Source organism: Lissotriton vulgaris, chromosome 1_1 (assembly GCF_964263255.1).
Source record: "Lissotriton vulgaris chromosome 1_1, aLisVul1.2, whole genome shotgun sequence".
In the NCBI taxonomy this organism is placed as follows: Eukaryota; Metazoa; Chordata; class Amphibia; order Caudata; family Salamandridae; genus Lissotriton; species Lissotriton vulgaris.
Genome location: NC_141685.1, coordinates 1,439,028,686 through 1,439,054,309, shown reverse-complemented (window position 1 = coordinate 1,439,054,309; position 25,624 = coordinate 1,439,028,686). Strand labels below are relative to the sequence as shown.

The window sequence follows — 25,624 nt, the reverse complement described above, 5'->3', positions numbered from 1 at the left end:
TGAATCATGAGAATATATAGCATACAAATCAATTTCAGTGATGTTTTTGGCTATTTTATGTGAATGTAAGATTTTGTTTTGTGGGAGTGTCCTGAATATGTTCGAATTCTTTGGTGAAAAAAAATATTGTTATAAAAGAATATCCTTAGGAGTGCCCTTCAATGCCCTGAATACCTCAATTAGCTTATGGGTTTGATTGGGGTATGCATAAATGAAAGAGCACGCAATTTAGATTCTACTCTGCAGAAGCATCTAGTGTCCCGACTGGGTTTTAGGAGCAACATCGTTTGAGACAAAGGAAGGACCCATCCTAACAACCAACCTGTTTTGCAAAGAAGTGATCCACTTAAGCAGTCCACAGAGTGAACCTCTTTTAAGAAACATAGTTTCTGGAAGAAAGTTTATAGAAGGCTAAAGGTTCTTAATGTATACTCTCATGTAGGTGATTCAGGTCCAATCTCCAAACTCAAGTCTCTGGAACATCCATTTGAATGTGTACTACAATTGTAAAGGGGTGAAAGAAACCCTATCTAATGGGCCTCCCTCACATTTTCCCCACCTTGATAGACATCATAAACAAGGAGGACAAATGAAACTCTTTGAAACAATTTGATGGCAAGATCCAAAAGAAACTAGGACACATTATCCCCTTGTCATTCAAAGTGGGTCTTGATAATAGGATTGTCTCTACGAACAAAACGTATGACCTCTAGACCTGAGGTGTCAATCTATACCCATCTCTATACTTGCAAAATCTTTCCAGTTCAAGGACTGTCCTCTCTCCTTGGTCAAGCTGAAACCCTGTACTTATTGACTGTCCAATAATATTCCATAACTCCTTCCACTGGCACTGACACAGAAGGCCAGAGGCTAAGGAGGGCTGAGGGTGATTGCAAGGAAAAGGATTCAGCTACGTTTGCTGCAATGAAATATCATTCTGAGCCCAATATGTGACTAGTACCAAAATTTGCAATTTTTAGGAAACTAGGGAATCAGAAGGAAAAAAGGTATCTCACCTGTATATCCAAATCAGCCTCTCCCACTAAGTACAAATAGGCAGGCAGTTATGTCACAAGACCACTAGTCAGCTTCACACAGATGCAAATTGGCACTGTATCGATAGATGCAGATATCTCAGCAGCTTCGGAGCTGCAAATAGATACGTCCTGTGATAAACTACAATGAATGTCAGTTCCTTGGATGGGGATTCCTCTGGCTAAGCAATAAAACCTGTTGGTGCGATATCTCCAATTTCATGTGCTTCTTAGTCCAATCCAATGCAGGGGCATGAGTCAGTGGGTGTGACATTCTAATAGAGAATTCATGAAAAATACTGATTACTTTGTAGTATGCTTTGGTCTGAAAGGTAGGACCTAAATCCAGTACATAATTCCTGTGAATCCCCTGGAGGCTTCTTTAAATTTGAAGGTATGTGTAGGCATTCTTTAGGTGAGTGAAATTCAGGAATTCCTCATGATCAAATAGGGGGCTATACATTGTAGATCACTTATCTGGTATTCAATATCACAGTTATTTTAATGAAATGTTTATGCCCACAGTGGTCTAACTACCACTTTCTTAATAAGAGGCACGGAGGAGTAAACTTTTCTTGTTTCTTTGAAGATGGAAGCAAAATGACTGCTTTCTTCTTGAACAGTGAATGGACGAATTCCTATTGCACTCTCATCCAGCAATAGAGGTTTCAACAATGTTTAATTTAATTTTCAAGAGGAACCTTAGCTATGCCTCTTCAGTAGAAGGACTAAAACATCACGCATCCTGGATGCATAGTTAGAACCTATCTCACCTTGTCATAAGTTTTAGAGATTATTTTTATGTTTTATGTCTTTTTCACTTCTGAGAAGCTGGAAAACAGGTTACAGCCTCATATGCAAGGCTCAGAATCCCTTCCTAAATTACTGAGATATCTTTTTCTAGGCGAATTTCATGTCACAGTTTGCCAAACCTGCACTTGTTATTTGCAATCTGCTTTTAGTCACTTGCCCATAATTTGCCGTGATCAGAAATCACTTCATACACTAAAACATATAAGCACTCATTCTAGAAGGTCCTCAAATAGTGATGACCTTCACTTGGGACCCGAAACTGTGCTGTGCAGTGTAATCCTATTCGTAGGTAACATTGGATGTGAGCTTCCATTTGAGGTAAAAAGGTTGCTGTCTTTGAAGCTTGCTACAACCGACAATAAAATTGTGACAACTCTTGCAAGAGTTTGTGAGTTCCTGCGGGATTTGGCACAAAGTTTGGATGCAGTGCAAGACGAAAAGTACCTAAGTCCTTAAACGGTGTTTAGTCTTTCTTAGCCTCATCGTGGGGGAGGGTCTACTTCCACTCGGCTGCAGGAGAAGCATCTTAAATACCACCCATGGCACTTCAGTCATCACCTTGAAAATCCAGTTTGGATTCGGAGCTTCAGGTCGGGTTATTCTGACTACTTCAAGTAAAGTATATCATTTTGTGAGAATCGACTTTTGAGAGAAATTTCGAGAATCCCGAAAAGGCCTTCTGAGCTGAGGTTAACCTATTTTGGATAAAGAATATTTGTGTTTCAGGAATTGGATACTCCTGAACTAAAAAAGGTAAGGAAATCTTATTGTTATTTAGTGCACTAAAGGAAAGAAATAGAATGCCAGTGAAAAGGTCACCAACTGGGCTTTAAAAAGATGAGCGATCATAGCTCTGAAAATCCTGAATCAGCAAGAGAGTGTTAAGGTACTAACAGGATTGTATGTGATTTAATACAGAAACTATTTCATGGAATACTATTACTGAGAAACAATTTCACCTAAAGTAACTAATCGAAAAGTTTAGGATGAATGGCACCTACTATTTCATAGAACCAATTCATAGAATGCCTTTTTTTTATTTGCCTTTTGAATGCCTATTTTTAAGGTGTAAATGCAATGGTTGCAGGTCTCACTCTCAAATCCTTTTGGGCTGAGGTATATCAGTGCTCTACTTCGGGGACATTATTGTGGATTTATATCTTTTACACTGTCAAACAAATTGTTTGGATGCTTTTAATTCGCTGATTCCTTGGCACCCATAAATACCATCCATTTCGGAACCCTAGCCAGAAACTCCAACCATCCCTAAGCTTAAAAGCCCTTTCTACCCCTCAATGTCTCCCATCCCTGAACCATGTCTCTACACCTAAACTACACCATCCTTGACCCCTACGCTCCACCCATCCCTGAACCCTAAAAGCCCTTCAATCAAGAGAGAGAATTTCTGGGCCTTCTACCCTATTGTCCCATGCTGACTGCTATCCATGTCTGCTTGTGTGAACTATAATAGTTATACCCATCCCTGAACATTAAAGCCCTATCTATGGCTAAACCACATCCATTCCTGAAACCCCTCACCACCCCTAAACACCACCCATCCCAAACCACACAAAACCCTCATTTTTCCGACACTCCACCCACGTTTAATATAAATGTGGATTTTTCCTTAAAAGTATCTCCTCTTACATTTTTTTCTGGAGTTTTATATGGCGCGAACTTGACTCGAAAGTATAAGTATAAGGTATCAGAGCGCTTTACATGAGCACCAGTTACGTTACACAAGGACACATTAATTTTTTTGTTAGTTTTTTACCCAGAATCACAGGATGGATGTTCAGCGTTATTGCCGAGACGCAAACCTGGTTCCCCAGATTTGAGATCGACAGCTCTAGCCCGTTCAGCCACACCCTCTGCCCAATTCTATGATTTGATTTCCACCAATGTGGTTTCTCTGTTTTAGTTTTTCCGTCAATTCACACAGACCAACAAACAGTGAGACATATGTAGTTGGGTATATTATTGAATGACTCCCTAGTCTAGGAACAGATAACGTTGTTCTTGTTTGATTTTGTGTACAGAAAAAGTTCACACCAAACATCTTAGAGTAAGGTTGACAGTGGTGACCTGTTGAAACATTGGTAGCAACCAGAGTAGTGGATAAACTTCTTTTCGATTTTTCACAAGCAGGATACCACAGCAGGGCAAAAAGAGTCAGTCTTTTTTTTCCACAGAAGGCCAACCCACCCTTCACACAGAAAAGGCAACGCTCCTCACATAGTTCTTCCACTCTTTTTCTTGTTAAGGTCCTCTTGTTCCTTTGTGGTAAAGGGCTCTGAACCCAGTCCTAACCAGTCATGTCTTCCCTGGTGCAGTATGACCACGGGGGATGAACACAGCATTATAATAAGGAGACACAGCCTATTAAGGTGCAAAAAAACTCCTCTCACCACTCTAATTACAGACCAGGTCTATTCAGCCCAGCAGTGAGTCACCCAAGCACCTCAACCACCCCCAGTGACTGTCCAGAGAGAAAGCACATCCCCAGCGCCTGTCACTCCAACACCAGACATTGAATACACAGAGGTACACAGAATGGTAAAGTAAGAAAATGTCCACTCTTGAAAACTGGCATTTTGAAACACAGAATTTAAAAACCACCTATACCAAAAGGTGCATTAATATATTCTGAGTTCAGAGAGCCCAAATTCAATTTCTCCATCTTGTCCATATGGAAAGTTGTTATGCTTGTAAGATGTGACAAAGCAACTCCCATGTTAGCCCATAGGACAGATAGCCTTTTATTAGTGAAAAACGAAATACACAGTATTTCACTTTCAGGTAATGTTGCACACACCAGTACATGTCCTACCTTTCATATATACTGCACCCGGCCAATGTGGTTACCTTGGGCCTACCTTAGGGATGCCTTACAAATAAGGAAAGGACAGCAAAGGTTTGGGCCTGGCAAGTGGGTGCACTTGACAGGCCGACATGGCAGTTTACAACTGCAGGCACAGACACTACAGTGGCAGGTCTGAGACACTACAGTGGCAGGTCTGAGACATATTTACAGGGCTGCTAATGTGGGTGGCACAACCAGTGCTGCATGCCCACTAGTAGCATTTGATTTACAGGCCCTGGCACACTCAGTGCACTTTACTAGGGCCTTACACTAAATCAAATATGACAATCATGGCTAACCAATCATTTCACAGTTTATACAGAGTGCATATGCCCTTTAGCACTGATCAGCAGTGGTAGAACCAATAAAAACAGGGTCAAAAATATAGGAGGCAAAAGGCAAAAGTTTGGTGATAATCCTGTCAAAAGGGCCGTGCAGTGTTGGCTGTCCTCAACATAGCAGTGATAGGGTAGAACCACGTTGTTTCTGCAGTGATATATGTCCCCTGGGACAATCATCTGTGAAAACAGGTTAGAGCGTTGACAGGCCTTCACAAACCAGCTATCTCCTCCATAGTAAGGGATTTTTCATGTCTGCTTCTTATTCATGCCATATGATCAGTTGTACACTGAGGTGATTCCTCTCTGCTTTCTGGTGCACTTGTCATGTTCTTCTCAATACATGCTACAGCACCGGTGATATATTATACTATTTCAAAACTAGAAAAGAAAGAGATAACCCAACCAGATGTTCCCACCTTTCAATCATAAATATGTACTTCTAGGATCCCTTTTTATTTCGAGCTCCTCCAGGTTGCTTACAGTCCCCAGTAGCTAAGGAATCAACTGATGATCACCGGGCTCTGGAGATCCAACACACATCCATTATGTGAGGTGTCAAACCCCAGCTTCTGGGACCGCAGCTGATCCATGAACCACTCTGTACTCGTGCAAGCACAGTCCCTCACTCTGAACTAGGGGAAAGGACTACAATGAGCAGCATTTATGACAACCCTGAACTGCCTCTCCAAAACAAGCATTTGCAATGCAATAGGTCTTGCATTTATGCGAGTTTCAGCTATTGACATTCCAAATGACAATGGCTTTTATTTTTTTTGTTTTTAAAACATAAATAAAAGGCATTGTCATTTACAATGCCAATGGCTTAAACTCCTGCAAATGTGAAATCTATTGCATTGCAAATGTTTGTTAAAGATTGGGACGATAATGGCTCATTGCCAGGAATCTGGAAACATTTATTTACACGCAGCGTTTATGGAGGAGAAGGGAAGATGGCAGATTGACTCTGCCGTGGTGAGACTGCTCCTGCATCGCCATGCTGCCAGTCTGACATGTTTGATTCTGCACATTTCCACCCCCTTTGTAGTCTGCTACAGGTGATAACAGTGTGCCTTGCATACCTTTCTTTTAACCCCTCCCATGCTCATGACGAGCTCAGCTCGTCATGAACCACGGTTCCCGTGTGCTCATGACGAGCTGAGCTCGTCATGACCGTTAGAACGCTCACACGTGGGGCTAATTCCCCTGCTGTGTGAGCGTTCTACAGAAATGGGTGTGGCTGTGACGAGCTCAGCTCGTCATGAGCACATGACCACCGTGGCTCATGACGAGCTGAGCTCGTCACGAGCACAGGGGTGCTGTGCGCGCCCCCCTCCCCCCAGCACAGCGGGGGAATCAGCCCCGCAGGCAAGGGGTTAAAGGAGAAAACTAGCATTTTCAGTAAAAGGTCTTTCCTTAAATCAGGGTGGCGAGGTGCAGATCTGTCTTTGTCTCTGCTTTTCTATCCTCAACTGTCAGGATCCCATACTGCAAACGGCTCCACCACGGTCAAGTGCTTAGTGTGGAGGATGAGGGGCCGCTCCAGCAGTAGCAACACACCCGGAAGCAAGCACGGAACAGTCCACAGAACGGAAAAAGACTAAGCAGACAAGAAAAGACATCGCCCACTTGAATAAAGGAAAACAGGAAACCCAATATTGGGAGGATCGAACTGCACACAATGGATGAAGATAAATAAGGGTGTACCATGATGTCCTACAGCCAAAGTACACAGCCCTGAGGAAGACCGTACACGGAAATCTTCTTTTGTCCTAAACAACAGACGGTCGAAACGCGTTGGCAACGATTAGTGGATTGGAGACTTTTATGCCCTTAGATTACCCTTTATGAGAACTATCGGACAACAGAATTAAATTTCCAGCAGAGCGTAACTGTATATAGTAGCATTCTCCTACACTATTTAGGACTCGAAATATAGACTTAACTGATCCCAGTTAGTGAACTTTGATAGCACAAGTAGGACTGAGCGGATGATAATAATGCTCCTTTGATTTAATCAATGAATGACGATTTAATCAACAAATGACAATGTGCATAGCGATTTAATTAGTTGTGTTTATAGTGTACATATGTATGGTGTATAGTTAATGTATTGTGAATTTAGATGTTAAATGTATTTTGTCCATTACAGTAATATATGATTTGTAAAAAGGAGAGTCGATGAATAAGTTCATTGAAATGAATGTGGATTCCAATATATAAAAATAAATATAAAGAATGAAAAAATCAAATGTGTAACAGCCCAGAGTCAATAAAAGGGACTTTTGTGGCATGAAGAAAAAGTGTTATCTATGGTGTCAGAGGTACTGTTGTAGTTAAACCAGCAGTAGCAACAGCTGTAATCTGTGCGCTTAAGCAGCAGTACTAGGAGAAAATGACGGGCGGCTGCGTGCTGTAGAGACAGTGCCTGGCTCCCGGGTAGGACGACCAATTCTGAAACTCCTTCAATCGGACAATGCAGCCGGTCTTATTCATGCCTTTAGTGAGGAGCATAGCGTTTCTGTAACATCCATGGTGGTTGTGCTGCTGAATGTGGTGCAGAGTGTGGATGGAGCAACAGGAGCTGAATCTCCTCTCTTTGCCGTTGTAACTGTTTCTGCTGACCTGGCCCCTAAGGAAATGGGAAGTCAGAATTAGGTAATGGACTTCCTCACAGCTGGTTCGGCTCCACTACAAGGTAACTGTTTTGGCCAGAGTACCTTTAAAAACCCTTGTGATATTGTTTCTTTGCCCCTCATAGTGCAGCCTACATTACCGGTGCAACTTTGTTACATCTTTTCTGTTGAGCCTGGGGGGGCTGGTTTTGAGGAAGAATGTGAGTCGAGTGGGAGGCAGGGCTCATGTGAAGTGGAAACATCTGAACAGGCTACAGCAGGCTCAGGGAGTGCTGATGTTATTGAAATCGGGTTTCCTACTATAACAGGTGCCTTCGCATGGGTAAATATATTACAGAATAACTGGAGATTTAGATATAATACTGGATATAATACCTCATACGTCACGGGAACAAAGATGGGGTCGGCCTGTCCAGATGGGCCGTCCTAAAAGTGGACAAGGCAGTAACCTCAAAGCCCAGTTTTCAATCACGCGCCAGCGTTTAACACACACGATGGCGCAAGCCAATTGAAAACAAGGGCGGGGCTCAAAGTTCCTTCCAAAAGTGTATTGATTCCAAAAGGCACTCGCATGGTGAGTGCAGCATATGCGTGCTTGTAACGACAGGCGAGACCTAATAAGGAGTATGCTTGCCCTGATAGGAAGACAAAGCAGATCATGTGGCAGTCAAATATGCAAACTGACCTATGCTGGTTGTAAGGCAAGGCAAGACTAGGATGCTGCCCATTGTAGCAACAACGGCAGGCAGTAGTTTTACTCATAAGCAGACAATGTGGCCCATTGCCTTTGTGCAGATGCTAAAAAATATCTGCTTGTCTCTGGGGTATAACCAATCCACATATGCAAACACGAGGTGCAGCTGATATAACCCTTGCATGCCGGTTAAAGCAAAAGAGCTACTGGCATTCAAAATGGCAGTCCCTGGAGCAAGGATACACATGAAGCCTGCATGGAGCAATAACACTAAGAAATAGACGTGCAAAGATCTAGTGCAGAGACCTAGGTCTGAATTCAATATAGAATTAATCTGGCCATATGGTGTGAGACTAGTCACCTCGTAGCTGACCTACATCACGCATGAATGATCTTCAGCACATGAATTAGTTAATATTTCATAGATATTAAGCAGAATGTTATGGTGTAGAAGGTTAGGATCGAGTCCCTTATTTCAATTCTAACCACTTTAGATGTAATGAGAACTGTTCAGATTAATTGTATGTAAATATATCGCTTGTGAATATCTGGAAATTCTGGCATGTATCCGGACCTTTAAACCTACGCTGGGCAGCCTTGGTTATTGTGATTCGTGATATGTCTAAAGTATTTACTATGCTTTTTTACAAACTTTTCGCACATCTGTAAGATAAGCATTTCTTTACATCAAAGATTTTTTTGTTATATTGCATAAAAAGACCATCAGTCATGGGTGCTAATTGTTCGATGAACAAAAACATTACTCTTTTAAACCAACCATTAAAACGTGATCATCAAGTGAATAAGTAATGTTGGTAAAACTTCCAGCCACCAGCAAGTCTGTCTCTGTGTCAATAGCTGGGAAATCCATCTCTGTACCAATTATGATGTCTCTCAGCTACGGTTCTTATTTTTACAGAAGTCTCCTGTGGATATTCGCATCACATTATCTAGAAAACTGTATCCGACAGCAAAATAGCTAAGCAGCCCGAAGAAAAACTGCAGTGGCAGGGTGTGTGTGATGTGCAGATTTGAGCGCCTCTGTTGCTGGAAATACTGCTATTAGCTGCTGTTTACGTCTTCCCTTGGCATTACCGCTCCCTGGCACAGACTTCCTCTGGGTACCAAACCGCCGCTCATTTAGGAGTCCTCTAACAAGATGCTCACTTCACAGGCGGCATCAACATGACACAGCGGAAGGGAAATTAATTATTATCAGTTTTTCCTATGTCCTTCTGATTAGCCTCATAGCTCATACAAATGAGCAACAACAGTTTCTGTATGTGCGAGGGGAGCCGTGCAAAGGAGCCAGCAAACAAGAAAATAAATAGATGTGTTGAGGTTGCCCCGATTTATTATTGCCAGGAAAAGTTATAAAAATACAAGATCACAAAATGTTCTAAAACTTCTAGTTAGGATGACGAAGGAGATCTCTGGCCCAACACCACAATGCGCTGCCGTCTTGACCTACATCCAAGTTCAGTTTAGTCGCATATAGTGGAAAAGAAGCCCCTATCACTACATAAAATTCAGTTCCGGAGTTTCCAGGCACAACACAATCATTATCAGCCTTTGGTATCCTTTTTGTTTCAATATTACGTTACATAATAAGGATTAATTATACACCCTTCTAAATTCGTTCAGTGTTGTCTTATTAGCCAAATAAAAGTCATGTAATGGTCGCCAAATTGCCAACTATGTCCATGACCTGTAACTAAAGAAATTTTTTTTGAACGTTTCTAGACCAAAAATCCTTTATATTTTAAGAATGACACTCTCATCATAAAACACCCTTTATCATATAATGAATTGCATATGTGTGACATGCAGAAATGCTGCTCCTGTGATAGATGGAGGTTTTCTTGCTCCCACCAAAACATCTTTTAAAGACAAAAACTATTCCTCGGCCTGAAATCAATTATTGTGTTAAAACTGTCTTTTCTGCCAACACTCACCAGAGTAGCAAGATATGTAGCCAAATCAGATTGTGCAATGCAACCACAATATTTGTACAATACAAAGTGCCAAGTGTAGTGTTCACTTAGGAAGAGCTTGTCTGCTCTTAGCTGAAACAACCAGCCTTGAAAGCAATACGTTTGGAGGTGACGCGGAATATGGATGTTCCTTAAATACAAGGAGACCAGTTGCCCTCTCCTGACACTGTTATGTAAGTGGTTTTTGCATGTAGGAAAACCTGTTTTACTATGTTATGTCTTATGTTGTATTATCCTGGGATTAATTTAGAGCACAATCTACAATCCACATTATTTCTGGGAGCATCACCACTTACACTGGCAGGTGCTTTGTTTAGATTCTGACAGGTTTGTCATTGCCCAAACCATAGCTGACAGATTAAAATGAGGGACAATTAGTCAACATTTTTCTCCTGTTAACCCGCAAGAAAATCTTAGTTATTAGATAATGAAATAGTCAGTACAAGCCTTAGGGCCTATATAGATCTCGGTGGACGGGTATATCACATCTTCTGAAATATAAATCCCATTTTATCCTATGGGATTTATATTTCGACAGACAGAATATCCGTCACCGTTGTCATGGAGTAACCCATCTGCTGAGATCTAAATAAAGCCTTTAGCCAATTACCTCCTCGATGTCATTGGGCGTCAGTACACCTTAATATAAATGAGCAAATAAATATGTCACACTTACAGATCCTTAGACTGGTTTGGGTGTAAATGAGAAGATCAGACAATTACTCCTTAATTTAGTAGAAAATAAATGCAGTAGAAAATGTAGACATATAAGAGGATGTTGGTGCACATCCTTTTAGGTTAGTGCAAAACAATAACAGCAGGAACTTGGCACTTTCATGCAAACATTCATTCCACAAAAGGGACAAACTGCTTCATTGTGAATGATTTTGAAGGCCATTATGTAGTGTAGCAAATTCGATTTTTCTGCATGGGGTCCCTGCATTTTTTTTACGTTTTTCTGGACCCAATTTTTACTGTTTCTAGGATTTAGTGCACCGTGACACTGCAATTCAGTGTTCGCTGGCCCTAAAATATGATTAGTAAAATTGCTTTACCTAATTTGTCTATTTAACTTTCCTGAAAATTGCTTTACCTAATTTGTCTATTTAACTTTCCTGAACGGTCGTGGTAAACAGCACAGAAAATGCACACATGGGATGGGAGTTACACGTCACATGTGGGCTGTAGTGTATTTATGTCAGCCAATAACATGAAATAAATATATTGCTGCCAGGATCTCCAGTGTTCTCAGGCTGGCTGCAGTTTAATGGCACTGCAGTAACACATGACATGTAAAAGTGAATTTTGCATGTAGGAAAACCTATTTTTACATAATGTCAACCCTAATATGTACTTTGGATACCATAAAAAACAATGTGTCCAACATATAAAAATAGCATATATTGGGGCACTTGCATCAAGCTAATTACCGTTCCCTTGGCGACCAGTAGTTCGCCATTTGGGATGCTCCCCTCACCGCCACGCAGCCCCCTGTGTGACCTGTGTACTCTCTGCCACTGCCGTCCGGGCTCAGTCCACCTCGCCTGTGCCTGCTGATATCTGTATCTGCCGTTCTTCTCCTCTGTTTCCTTTTGCCTTCGTAGCTCCTCTGCCCCGTTTTACCCGCCTGCGTGTGCTGCTTGTCTCTGTCTTCTATACTTGCCCCTGCGTCCTTTTGGTTTTTTGTACCCCTTTCAGCCAGCTTTTCGTCCTCTGTGCCTCACTGACATTTGTACCTGCCTTGTGTCCTTTCGTTTTTTTTTTACCCCTTTCAGCCTGTTTTCTTCCACTGTGCCTCACTGACATTTGTACCTGCCTTGTGTCCTTTTCATTTTCTGTACCCCTTTCAGACCCTTTTTCTTCCTCTGTGCCTCACTGAATGTACTTGCCTGTGCCCTTCGTTTCTGTACCCATTGGCCCGGTCTCCTCTGTGCCCCCTGCCTTTGTTGCGCCCCTTGCCCTCCGTTTTCCCGCCGTTGAGTCCCTTCAGCCCGACCCCTTGTCGTCCATTGACTGCTCCACTCCCACCCTCCCAACTGCTCCTCCCTCCCTCTACCCCTCATATGGAGGCCGCGCAGCGGCCATGCAGCAGACGCGTGCAGCAGGCACGCCTAAGGCAAGCCCGTCTGCGCCCATCCGCGCCTGGACCGCGCCCAGCACCAGAACCCCTGGCCCCCACAAGAACCAGGGACCCCGACTGAGATACGACTCCGCTTCCCTCAGCGCACTCAACACCGGCCGACCACCCGCCTGCTACAAAGCCACCCCGAAGCGAGCCCACGGACCCTTCACCTGTCACGCCTGCAAATTCACCTGCCTCTGATCCTGCCCCCCGCCCATCAGACCAAGCAACAACAACAACCACCTCAAGTGCATCCTCCTCAACACCCGATCCGTCCACAAGCACGCCGTCGAACTCTGGGATCTCCTCGACTCAACAACACCAGACGTCGCCTTCCTCACGGAAACCTGGATGAACGCGTCCTCGGCCCCAGACATCGCCATAGCCATCCCGGACGGCTACAAGATCACCCGGAAGAACCGCATCAACCAAACCGGAGGAGGAATCGCCATTGTCCAGAGGAACACCATCAACATCACGACCATCACCGAAGACACACTCCCCGCCGCCGAACACCTACACTTCCAGATTCACACCGTCCCCAAGACCACCCTCAGAGGAACGCTCATCTACAGACCCCCGGGCCCACGCACACAATTCAGCGAAACCATCGCCGACTTCATCAGCCCGCACCCCCTATCCTCACCAGAATACATCCTCCTTGGAGACTTGAACTTCCACCTGGAGAAAAACTCAAGCAACTGGTGAACACCCCCACCCACATCGCTGGCCACACTCTCGACCCCATCTTCTCCGCCAGTAACCACGTTACCTTCAGCCACTTCACCGGAATACACTGGACCGACCACAGATGCATCCACTTCACCTTCAAACACCACCGCACACAACAAATCCCCCGCAGAGGCTGGAGCAAAATCACCACAGACCAGCTCCTCTCATCGCTGAGCCCGAACCCGCCAGCCAAAACCGCTGACACCAACGGCGCAGCCCACAACCTCGCACAGTGGATCACCAACTGCGCTGACGACCTCGCACCGCTGAAGAACCCCCCCAGGCAGGACCAACAGCAGGAAAACATCATGGTTCACAGACGCCCTCAAAGAATCAAAAAAATCCTGCCGAACCCTCAAAAAAACCTGGCGCCACGAACAAACTACAGAAAACATGTCAGCCCTCAAGAACACAACCCGCGAACACCACTAGCTGATCTGCACCACCAAAAGGACATCATTCAAAGAGCGACTAGACAACAACACCCACAACAGCAAGGAACTCTTCAACATCATCAAAGAGCTCTCCAACCCCAGCGCTAGCAACAAAGAAATCACACCGTCTCAAGAACTCTGCAACTCCCTCGCCACGTGCTTCCACCGAATAATCGCAGACATACACGACAGCTTTGGACCCCAGACTCCGCCTCCAGCCACCGAACCAGCGCCCCCCAACGCCACCCTCAGCGCCTGGACCCCCATCAGCATTGAAGACCCCACCAACATCATGAATTCCATCCACTCCGGCTCCCCCTCGGACCCATGTCCCCATCACATCTTCAACAAAGACGACACCATCATCGCACCCCATCTCTGGAATGTCATAAACAGCTCCTTCACGTCAGCCACCTTCCCGGAGAGCTGGAAGCACCCAGAAATTAACGCCCTTCTGAAGAAACCCACAGCGGACCCCAAAGACCTCAAGAACTTCCGCCCCATCTCTCTTCTTCCCTTCCTGGCCAAAGTCATCGAGAAGACTGTCAATAAACAGCTGACTGCTTTCCTCGAGACAAACAACTCGCTCGATCCCTCCCAGTCCGGATTTCGAGCCAACCACAGCACCAACACTGCCCTCATCGCAGCCACCGACGACATCAGGACCCTGATGGACAACAGAGAAACAACCACCCTCATCCTCCTGGACCTCTCGGCAGCCTTCGATACTGTATGCTACCACACAATAATAACCCGCCTCTTCAACACTGGGATCCAAGGAAAGGCCCTGGACTGGACCGCCTCGAACCTTTCCGACAGAACCCAGAGAGTTCGCCTCCCTCCCTTCCGATCAGAGGCCACCGAGATCATCTGCGGCGTACCCCAATGCTCCTCGCTCAGCCCAACCCTCTTCAACATCTACATGAGCCCCCTCGCCGCCATCGCATGCTAACACAACATCAACATCATCTACTACGCCGACGACACCCAGCTGATACTCTCCCTCACCAAAGACCCAGCCGCCGCCAAAACCAACCTCCAGGAAGGAATGAAAGACGTTGCAGAATGGATGAAGCTCAGCCGCCTGAAATTGAACTCAGACAAGACGGAGGTCCTCATCCTTGTAAACTCCCCATTCGCCTGGGATGACTCCTGGTGGCCCTCAGCACTGGGCTCCGCACAGACACCCTAGGACCACGCACGAAACCTAGGATTCATCCTGGACTTCTCCCTCACGATGACCAAGCAAGTCTACGCCGTCTCGTCCTCTTGCTTCAACACCCTGCGCATGCTCCGAAAAATCTTCAGGTGGATCCCCACCGAAACCAGAAAAACCGTCACCCAGGCCCTTGTCACCAGCCGACTGGACTACGTAAATTCCCTATACGCAGGAACCACCGCCAAACTTCAGAAACGACTACAACGCATACAGAACGCGTCAGAACGACTCATCCTCTACGTCCCCCGCCACAGCCACATATCCGCTCACCTGAGAGGCCTGCACTGGCTCCCCGTCAACAAGAGGATCACATTCAGGCTCCTCACCCACGCACACAAAGCGCTCCACGACATGGGCCCGAATACCTCATCATCCGCCTCTCGTTCTACACTCCCATCCGCCTGCTCCGCTCTGCCAGCCTCGCCCTCGTCCCACGGATCCGCAGAACCACCGCCGGAGGAAGATTGTTCTATCTGGCAGCCAGGACATGGAACACCCTCCCCGCACATCTACGAATGACCCAGGACCATCTCACCTTCAGGAAACACCCCAAGACCTTTCTTTTCGAGCAGTAGCAGCACCCCCCCCTTCAGCGCCTTGAGACCCTCACGGGTGAGTAACACGCTCTATAAATATGCTGATTGATTGATTGATCACGCCCAAAGTCATTTGCAACATAGGTAAGCGCCAAATTTGCGATTAACTATTTTGCAAATGCAGTTAGGAAATCGCATCTGCGATTTCCTAAATGTAATGCAAGATGCAATCTCAGATTGCGACTTTGCATTAAGGAATCACAAATTACCATCAGCTTGAAGTTGATGGTAATTTACAATTCCATAGAAAAATGCAAAAAACAATTGCATCAGGGTGGCCTTTTGCCCCCTAGCACCCTTGAAATTACATTCACAATTTGTGATTACCTATTTGGTAATCGCAAATTGCGAATGGTTTCCCATTCATTCCTATGGGCCTCTTGGCCCAAAGGAATGAATGGGAAAGCATTCCCTATTAGCAAATCACAATTTGCGATTCGCTAATATGAAATGTGTAGGAATCACTATTTTTTTAGCGAAACCTACATGCATAGGCAATTGTGATTCCTTAATAGTGATTCCTTAATAATCGCTATTAAAGAATCGCAAATGCCTAACTTGATGCATGTGCCCCATTGTATTTAAAAAGTGTGCCCTCAGTGATTGAAGGCTTAAAGATTATTCCAGTCTGTACGTCTGGCTACATTTCCTATAAGCCTAGGGGTGATTCAGTGTTAAATTAATTTCTTTACCAGTGAAAATGCTAGCAACATCATTAAAAGTTAATTCCTACTTAATTTTCAAAATTTTGACAACATGTGTGGGAAAGTAACTGTGTAAAAAAAGGACTTTAGGCTGCATGACCAAGAACTAGCTTAAAACCAGTTCAGCCTCTAATCCCACCTCCTGAGATTGAGAATACAAACTCTTGGCTGGAGAGTTAATGACCCATACTTAGGAGATAATAGTCTGTGTTTGAGCCCAGGTAGGTCAAGGGGGTGTTAACTGTAGCAGTGGTTAGCTATCTGGGATAGGACAGGAACAGTTGGCAGAACAAAAGTCTGACATAGCTCTACCTCTTTGGTCTTGAATATGCAAAGGAGGATTACTCCTAATCATTCACAAGACACAAGACCATTTTAGCCAGCCAGGCTCCAATCACAGTGGGGGGAGAGAACCAGTTTGAACCAAGTCAGGTAGGAGGCCAGCTAATCCAAACAGGGCAGTTGCTAAGGAGTGGGTGGAAGGTCGGCCTGGTGGCAGATCTGTTCTGCCATATTGAAACAGCAGCTCCTGGGTAATTTTATGTTATGTCATATGTATATATAAAGCGCATTATCACACACAAGGGGATCCGGGCACTAATTTTTTACAGAAGATTTATTTATTTATTTATTTGAAAAGTTTTATATAGCGCTGACTAGACCCTAGGGTATCAGAGCGCTTTACATGAGGACTGGCATTGTTTCAGAGCATAGTTACAAATTAAATAGTTACAAGTTGCTGGAGTGTAGTTACATGCGTTAAAAACATACGTAAGGGAAAAAGCAGGTAAGGGGAGATATTCAGGGTAGAGAGGATAGAAGCAGGGGAGGTAGACAAAGAATAAAAGAGGGAAAGAGGAGGGGGAGGGTGAAAGAAACACAACCGGGAGACGAGGAAAAATAGTATACAAAGTCCAGTGTGCTGTGATCCCAGAGAAAATGGTGTCATTCCCACACCTCTGCTGAGTGTGGCTCCTGTTATGCTGTGGACTCTCTCAGAGTGGTCTCTGAGACTCCAGGGCATACAAACTGGATCCCTCCCCCAACAAGGGGAGAGGGAGTGCTTTGGCAAGGGGCCCCATTCCCACACCTCCGCTGTGTGTGGCTCCCTTGATGCTGTGGACTCTCTCAGAGGGGTCTCTGATACTCCAGGGTATACATGCTGGACCCCTCCCCAACAAGGGGAGAAGGATTGCTTTGGTAAAGGGCACATGGTTACAATAGTTAGAGTTACAAAATTCCAATACAGAAGAAACAAGTCCCCAGGAGAGGAAAGAGGGAAGGGGGGGGGGGGGGGGCAGGGGGCTGGGAAGCGGGTCAGATCTGGCAGATCAGCAGTGGCAGTTGCATAGTCAAACACAGAAGAACAAGTCTCCAAAATAGGAATGGAGGGAATGGAGGAAGGAGTGGGAAGCAGATCGGTTCTGGCAGACCGGCAGTGGAGAAAAGTACCTTATGGGGGCCCAAGAGTTACATGAGTTACATAAGAGATATAAACAGGTAAGAAGGAATTGTTTCAAAAGGATGTGCGGAGCTGTGAGAAAATAGTTATGATTGGGAGTCAGAATGTTCCAAGAACTAGCTAGAGCAAAGCATATGTTTTGAACCTAACACAATCTCCCTCACAACATTTGTAGATCTGAGAAGACACCCCCTGAAGAGGAAGGCTCTGCTGCAAGAAGATTTCTGATACTTGCTGGATCGTGACGGCTCATTCATATTCTCCAAACTCCTGCTAGCACCCATGGGCTGGAACTGCTTTCCAAGGTTCAAGAGGTGGGCATCATGGTTGCCTTATACAGGCACAAAGATATCAGGGCTTCTCACTGGTGGAAAGCCCACCTGGCCATAGAGTTCCGGAAGGACACCTGGCTGGAGAGAAACCTAATGCCTAGAACATGCCCTGAGGAGCTAGGGGCTGCAGGAGCTATCACAAGGTACTTCCCAAGCAGATGGAGAAAAGTGGGAATTATTCATTTTTTTCCAAATTCAGAAGAATGGGACAGGGTGCTGAGGCTTGCATATGAAGGTTGCATGATAGGTGTAGAAGAAAACCTAGCTTAGAGCATTTAGCTGAGCCACAAACAGGTTCAGCAGCAGGATCTCACTGTAAAGGTATGAGGCCTCGTGGAGCCTGCCCCTCAACAGCTTCCAGCTTTGCCTCACTGGAGAATTTCAACCACTAAAGAAGTGTATAGGTTCAAAGGTAAAACCTTTGTAATGACTTCTTACCTTTTCTAAGCTCCTTCTGCCCTAAAATCTCAAACATTCATATCTTCATTGGTCTTAGTATCTTTTTGCTAAATCCATTTTTCTTAAATTTTTAAATTGCTTAACCTCATCGCTGCTAGACATATTCCCCTCCGGTGCTGAAGGATAATGATAATGGGTGTGGTCATGACGGAATGGTTCCGTCATCAGCACAGCTCCACTGTGCCTCATGACGGAACCGTTCCGTCATGAGCATCGAAGGGGTTAAGGAATTTGTATTGTGTTGTGTCCTTTACTTTAAAATTGGTGGTAGTGAAAAAAACCTGCTGGCACTGCTTGTTTTTAACACACACATGTGTTTTAAACAGTCTGCCTATTTACAGTAATCTCCTCATTGGTTCATCCAGACAAGTGGGAATGTATGCCTGATGAGCCACTTGACACAATATCAGGCAGTTATATAATGTCCCAAGCTTGCTGACAAACTGGAATGGCCGCAGCTGTGCTATTAGCAAACATTGAGAAGGTGTTTGATTTTGTGAACTGGTCATATTTATTTGTCCTCCTTTGTCATCTCAACTTTGAGCCCCTGACAGACCACGCCAAGTAGGAACTGCAAACTCAGCACACTTCACTATCTAACGGGCCACGAAGCAGGGCTGGCCACTGTCACCACTCCTTATTCCCATTGCCATCGAGCCCCTGGCTGAGTGACTCCTCATTGACGCCATCACTGCTTGGGAACACAACCTAGGTACTTTCACTGATGACGAATGGGAGAAAGCTAGGACTTCCCCGTGACACTGGGCAAAAGCGAAAGGGCATGGTTTCATCAAGCTAAAGTGCATTCACAGAATTTACTTCACAAGACAAAAACTCAGAAAAATAGATATAATGCCTCCCAACCCTACATTAGGGGAATGAGGCGGGATGGTAATCTACTCCATGCCACATGGGAGTGTGACAAGCTCGATCATACTGGAAGCAGGTACCTTTCTGCTGGGACTGTTGCTATGGTGGACTATACCTAGAAACCCAAAGTTGATGCTTCTGCATGTCACCATGGACATCAATGGGGAACACTCTAACAGAGCACTGCTCTGGCTAGGCTTGCCCAGGGGAAAAAGGGACAGAGGCAAAACAATAACTCTCCTTTTGTGGAGAAATGGCAGAGAAGACTTGACTGGTGCATGAGTAGAAAAGATTCAAAGTATGAAACCAGAGCATGCCCCAAGAATACGTACAAATCGGGAAGAAATTGGCAGAATATTGGGGAATCACAGACCACAGTATTACTGTAAGAAATCAGCAAATACATGGGAAAATTGCATGTGGCCCTATATGGGCAGACTGCTGTGAACTCTTTGGCCTGCCCCAGGAGGGGCATCAGGGGGAGAAATAAGGGGTAAAGCACCATGGTTACACTATTACAACCGTGTTTTTCCTTTATGATGATATTTTCAACTAAAATCAATATAATGTGTTATAAAAAAAGAAAGTTGTGTTGACCTAACAACATTATCTTTATTAAGATGGTAGGGGTCATCCTTTCCCAAACGAATAATCCCAATTTCTGACACACTGGAGTTTCAGATGCAGCTTGCAGTGTCACCTTGGCATTATTCATTACATTCAGACTCTTGGGGCCTTAACCACAGATTGGCTGTCAAGCCTTTGTAGTACAAAAAGATGGAAAAGAAATATCAGTTTTGTCAACAAAATGGTTCCCTAGTGGAAATTATGCATCTTGATTTTAAGAATCAGATTTAGCAGAATATTACTTTTGTAAGATGCATAAAAGCAGAAATGCCGCCTGTATGGCAGCGTGGCCATATTCCAAGGTTGTGTGTTAGAATCAGGTAGTTCAGAGTTTCGGCATGGCTACCTGGCAGAAGTAGAAACACTTTTAAACACCCCTAACTTTGTGGATATTTACATATTTTTGAAGGTTTAAAGTCTCCCATATTAGAACAACATCTAAATTCGTTCATATCAAAGGCAGGTGTGAACTACTTTTCATGGTGGTAAATGAGGAATAATCTCTTATGATAGATGGATATGTAGAGAGAGCAATTTCATGTGGAAAGATAATTTTGAAATGGAGAAAAAACCTAGTAATCAACAGGTAGGGAGGAGGAATTATGGTCCATTCAGTTCCCCAATTCTACGGTTACGTAGTTACAAGTGTCCATTCTCTCACTTGGTTATGTGAAAAAAAACATTACATGTACTAATTCTCATTTAGTTTTTATTTAGACATGGAGAATTTTCTAAACTCATAAACATTCTGCAATGCTTATGAATTAAGGACTAGATAGAGTATTGGAAGAAATCCACATTTGTTGTTTTTTTTTCTCGTAGAACTACAGGGTTTCTTTGTGAACCCATACAAAAGTCAGACATTTGCCCCCACATGAATTAAAATGAAATGAAACGAGATGACCCACTTTTTATAAGGAGCATTGTTAAATGATCTACTGAACTAGGCCTTAGATGTTAACTGCTAACCAATGTTCGCTGCGGACTATCAGGTGATGGGGAAACTCGGAAAAGTTGGCTTTTTGTTTCTACAAAACAAAATAACTATTAGTTTCAGCTCATCACACAGGCCATTTCACAGCTTTTATCAGGTTGCTCAATTACAATTTATATTCAGACTACAAAATAGTTAATTTTTAACCTATTTCGTTTGTGCGCTGTAAATACTGTCTATCCACTTCCTACATTTCCACCATCTGCTGCAATAAATATGCTTCACGTTCTATTCAATTGGCTTTCGTTTTACAAAGCAGTCTTGGCTCCCTTGCCAATTGCTCCCTATATGGCTGTAAAAAAGCATGATAAAAGAACAGTGTACTTGTATTCAATGTTTGTCGTTAGCCATATTCATTTAATGAAAATTGCGGAATGTAGACAGTGATTGTAAATGAGTCTGTGATGAACAAAGCAGCAGAATTTCTATGAAGGCATGTTATTTTTTTGCCTCAGAGATGAACAAGTTAAATACTAAGTTGAATGTATTATAATCAATACTTTGTTAATTGTTCTTTTTGATCAATGATTTCAGTAAGTCACATCAAATTATAAAGCAAGGCCTACAATTTTGCCCTGAAATCCAACATGTTTATGGATAAGCTTGAAACGGTCCGATCTCACTTAGAGTAATTGTTTCAAGGCGCTTTTTATGTAAAGGGTACCGTTAAAGAGAACTGAAATGGAATTGCCGGGTACTCCGAGCAATGGCAAAGGATCCGCTATTATTTTATGTGAATCGATTGACTGTATAAACAACACAGATCCCATATATACAATCGCAACCCAAATCTTCAGCTTTTGGATTCCATTTTTGGGAACTCCAGTGTGGGTCATAGTGCAGAGCTCTTGACAACACCAAAACTCTGACGAGTTAACTTCTGTATTGTATCTGTCGGGGGAGAAGGGAACGTGGGTCGTAGCAGAGGCAAACATCATGATTTGGTGTGGGTGACCACAAGCAAAATTTGGTGTACAAAGGAGATATCAAGGTCTGTGGTTAGTCCTAAATCTTCACATCACACAAATTGTATGTTGTCAACTAAAGAGTTTCCAGACAAAAATAGTTTTGCTTTCAGGCCTTTTTGATGGAGGTAATGTTAATTATTCCAGTAGTTACTGCATTGTATGCATTTTATAATATTAAGTTTGAGTTCCTATAGATTAGAATGTGGAGCTGCATGTCATCTACAAATATTTGAAATTGCACGTTGAAGAGGAAGATGACCTGGGGTATGGGTTTTCCAAATATATGTAATAGAGTAGAGTTCACATAGGTGATTCCTTAGAGACCACAGATAATAGTTTTAATTGATGAATGTGAGACCCTGTTCAGGGGCAGGCAATGGGTGAATGGGCAGACACACCCTAGTGGGCTGCAACTCTGGAGACTGTGGCCATTTTCCTGGTGGAGTCACAGGGTCTAGTCAGACAAAAATTCCCTTTGGATGAAATGGCAACAGTACATAAGTACTCACAAGCATACAGACAACAATTTACATCGAAGCAATGTAGATAAACGCGATACAACCTCCCTGTGTGAAAACACTCTCAAAACATTTCAAATTATAAAAACAGTTTATTAAAAAACATCACATTAAATAAAAACAGAAATTTGGGAAACATATAAGAACAGTGTAATAATCAATAGAAACAACAACATTCAGTAAAAAGGAGTGTGCAAGAAAATAAGGGTAGAAACCATTCATAGAAAGACAACAAATTTGGTTTCCCCTTTCGTATTTATTCCTAGATTCACTCCTTAGGCGTCGACGCGTTTCGGCGGTGTAAGCATATTAATCCGCCTTCATCAGGACAGTGAACAATATAGTTTCCCAAATAGATTTCTATAATGTTGTAAGGCGTAAACACGTCTTTATGGTGGTATATTTCTTCAGTTGGATGACTGTACAAATCAGTTAAAATTGCTAGTGCGTGAACACGCAGTAGTGCAGAATCACGCTTTAAGCTTCGGTCCTGATCCTGCGCAATTTGGTTACAGGCTGGGTCCCGAGGTTTATACACAGATACCCGCTGTCAAGGGAAAATCTCCTCTCTGATCCCTTGGATTTTGGGTCGACGGACGTCCTGCGTGCTCATCTACGAGTCACAGGGTCCACACTACTATAGTTCTCCTAATTTGGTCAAAGAAAAACCTTGCAAAAACAAAGGAGAAGATGAACGGAGCACTGAAACTTTCCAGACACTCACCCCCAGTCACAGATCTGGGTTGAATCAATCATCAATCTTTAGCTCACTTCCCCACCCCAGTTCAGACCCAGCCATATGAAAATCAGTCTTGAACCTGTTCCTTAGGGGAACTGTCCAGCACAAACTGCCAAGCCAGGTCTTCCCTGGATCGGAAACAAGCATCCTGGACTGGTATTGGAGTTACACCCCTCATCAGCCAGGCTAGCTTGAATCCAGTGGCAAAGTGAGCAGGGGACTCACGTCTCGGCATACCCTGCCAATTTAGGGCAAACAAAAACCTTTCCACATATCACCATCATGCTAGTTAGGGGAAGCAGTCACAGGCTTTTCAGAGAGACAGAGAGGGGACAAGAGCTTAAAACTCAACAATCAAACAGAAATAATAATGCAATGTCCAGCGCATTGCTTACCTTTATATAAAAAGGTACTTTTTAATCTCACAAGAATAATTAAATACTACACAATTCAAATTACGTCATGCATTATTATCATAAGATATTCATTAAGCATGAAGTGCCACACTTCCCCTTCTGCCCTATCACCCCTCCTGCAATGCTCAAGATACCACTCTTACCGTCCACTAGAACATATACAAGCATTAGGCCCAGGTGCAGATCACTGAAAGGTTTTCAAGTCCCCTTGACTGTCTCCCCTCCCTCTCCTCCCCCTCAACAGGATCACAAATCTTATAGCGCGGGGATGCCCTTGGGTCACCAGGCGCTTTAGAAATCGTTATTAAATTAAATTAAATTAAATAAGATATGCATGCAAAGTTAAATACCTTCAGTTATTTTAGAGCTCTCCTTTTTCCAAGGGATTACCTGATATGACTTGGTGCACAAACTCATATCTGTCATTAAATGTTACCATTTGTTAAAAGCATTCTTTGAGTTTGCTGATTGCCTGATCAACAATGATAATCCTTGGTCTCACGGGAACATGCTTCGGCCTCCTCAAGATGCTCCGTAAGTTCCTTCCCCTGCTCTCGGAGGAGCATAGGAAGACGACGGTGCAGGCCTTAATTGGTTCAAGATTGGACTATACCAACGTCCTCTACTTGGGCCTGCCGGAATATCTTTTGCAGCGGTTGCAGGTGGTCCAGAACTCGGCAGCACGGGCCATATATGGCCTGAATAGGCGAGCTAGAGTTTCTGGCCTTCTGCAGTCGCTCCATTGGCTGCCTATCCGGAAGCGGATAGTTTTCAAGGCCTTGACCTTGGCCCATAAGGCTCTTCACGCCGTGGAAGTAAAATATCTCCAAAGGAGACTTGCCTTTTACCACCCGGCTCGATCTTTAAGATCTGAATCACTGTTCCTTGCGGTGGTCCCGCGAGTAAAAAGGGCCTGCATTGGTGGCCGCTCTTTTAGGCTGTTAGCACCTCAGCTTTGGAATACTCTGCCTTTAGCATTACATAGCACTGCCAATTTGCTAACCTTTAGGAAGGGCCTCAAAACTTGGCTTTTTGCCCTTTAGGCTGCTTTTCCTGTCTCTTTGTTTCTGCTGTTCTGTTTTTTTACTGTGTTGTGTTATTCTGCTGCAGGTTTCTCAATAAAAGTGCCGGGACACTCTTTAGAGTAGCCGCGCGCTATAAAGGACAAAATTAACATAACATAACATAACATAATGAAGTATTACATTTTTTATTTTTCTTCTGCTCCAATTACTGGATGACATTCTCCTTCATAATCAAAATGTTGTGTCTTACTTCTTGTCGTCTTCTCAATCTCTAGGCTGGTCTCCACTTGATCATCAGACCTTGACGCTATCTCAGAGGTACCTTCAATAGGTCTATCAAATTCTGTGTAGCAATACGCTTTCATGTAATCTCCTGTACATTTCAGCAGGGGTATGGCAACATCTAACTGCATGTTAATACTTTGCATTTATTTGCTAACTTTATTAATGTAACCTAACTTTTAATAACAGAGAACAATGCTGACAAGAAATTGAAATGAGTGATCCTTATTCTGTAAACTCTGGGTCTCAGAGAATGTCAGTCCACCAAAATTAGGCACATTCTAAACTTTTAGTAATGCTCTGTGAATATCAGGGGCAGTTAAACAGAATTTGCACACTCTCAATTCTGCTCTCCCATCGTTTGATTGCCTCTTTACAACTGCAGTCTTAACACAACAGGTAAGTATGACCCATTTTTTTGTTGATGCTGCAGACATGTATATTCTCTGTAAATATCCAAAGAAAGACAGTGCTGTAGTTGATGAGTTCGCTGCATCACACAAGACTAGATTAAGAGAATGATGAGGACAAGGAATGAAAATGTCTTCGGGGTTCCAGTCTAGTAATCTTTTCTGCACACCAGAATGTCTTCCCTTCATATTAGCCCCATTGTGAGAACCTCGACCATGGCAGTGTTCAAAAGGTTTTCCTACATTTTGTCAGTTTGCTTCACCACTTGTGTCATCTACAGGTATGAACCCCATAAAGTGTACCTCTACTGATACCAATAGTTGATGTATATAATAACTACAC

The 25,624-nt window shown here is 43.7% G+C and overlaps 1 protein-coding gene across 1 annotated transcript in view; it reads right to left on the bottom strand.

Annotated features, from left to right (window-relative positions):
* TBC1D22A (TBC1 domain family member 22A) overlaps positions 1-25,624 on the bottom strand; it is a 2,197,648-nt gene that overhangs the window by 1,086,657 nt on the left and 1,085,367 nt on the right. The gene's annotated exons all lie outside the window — the stretch shown is intronic.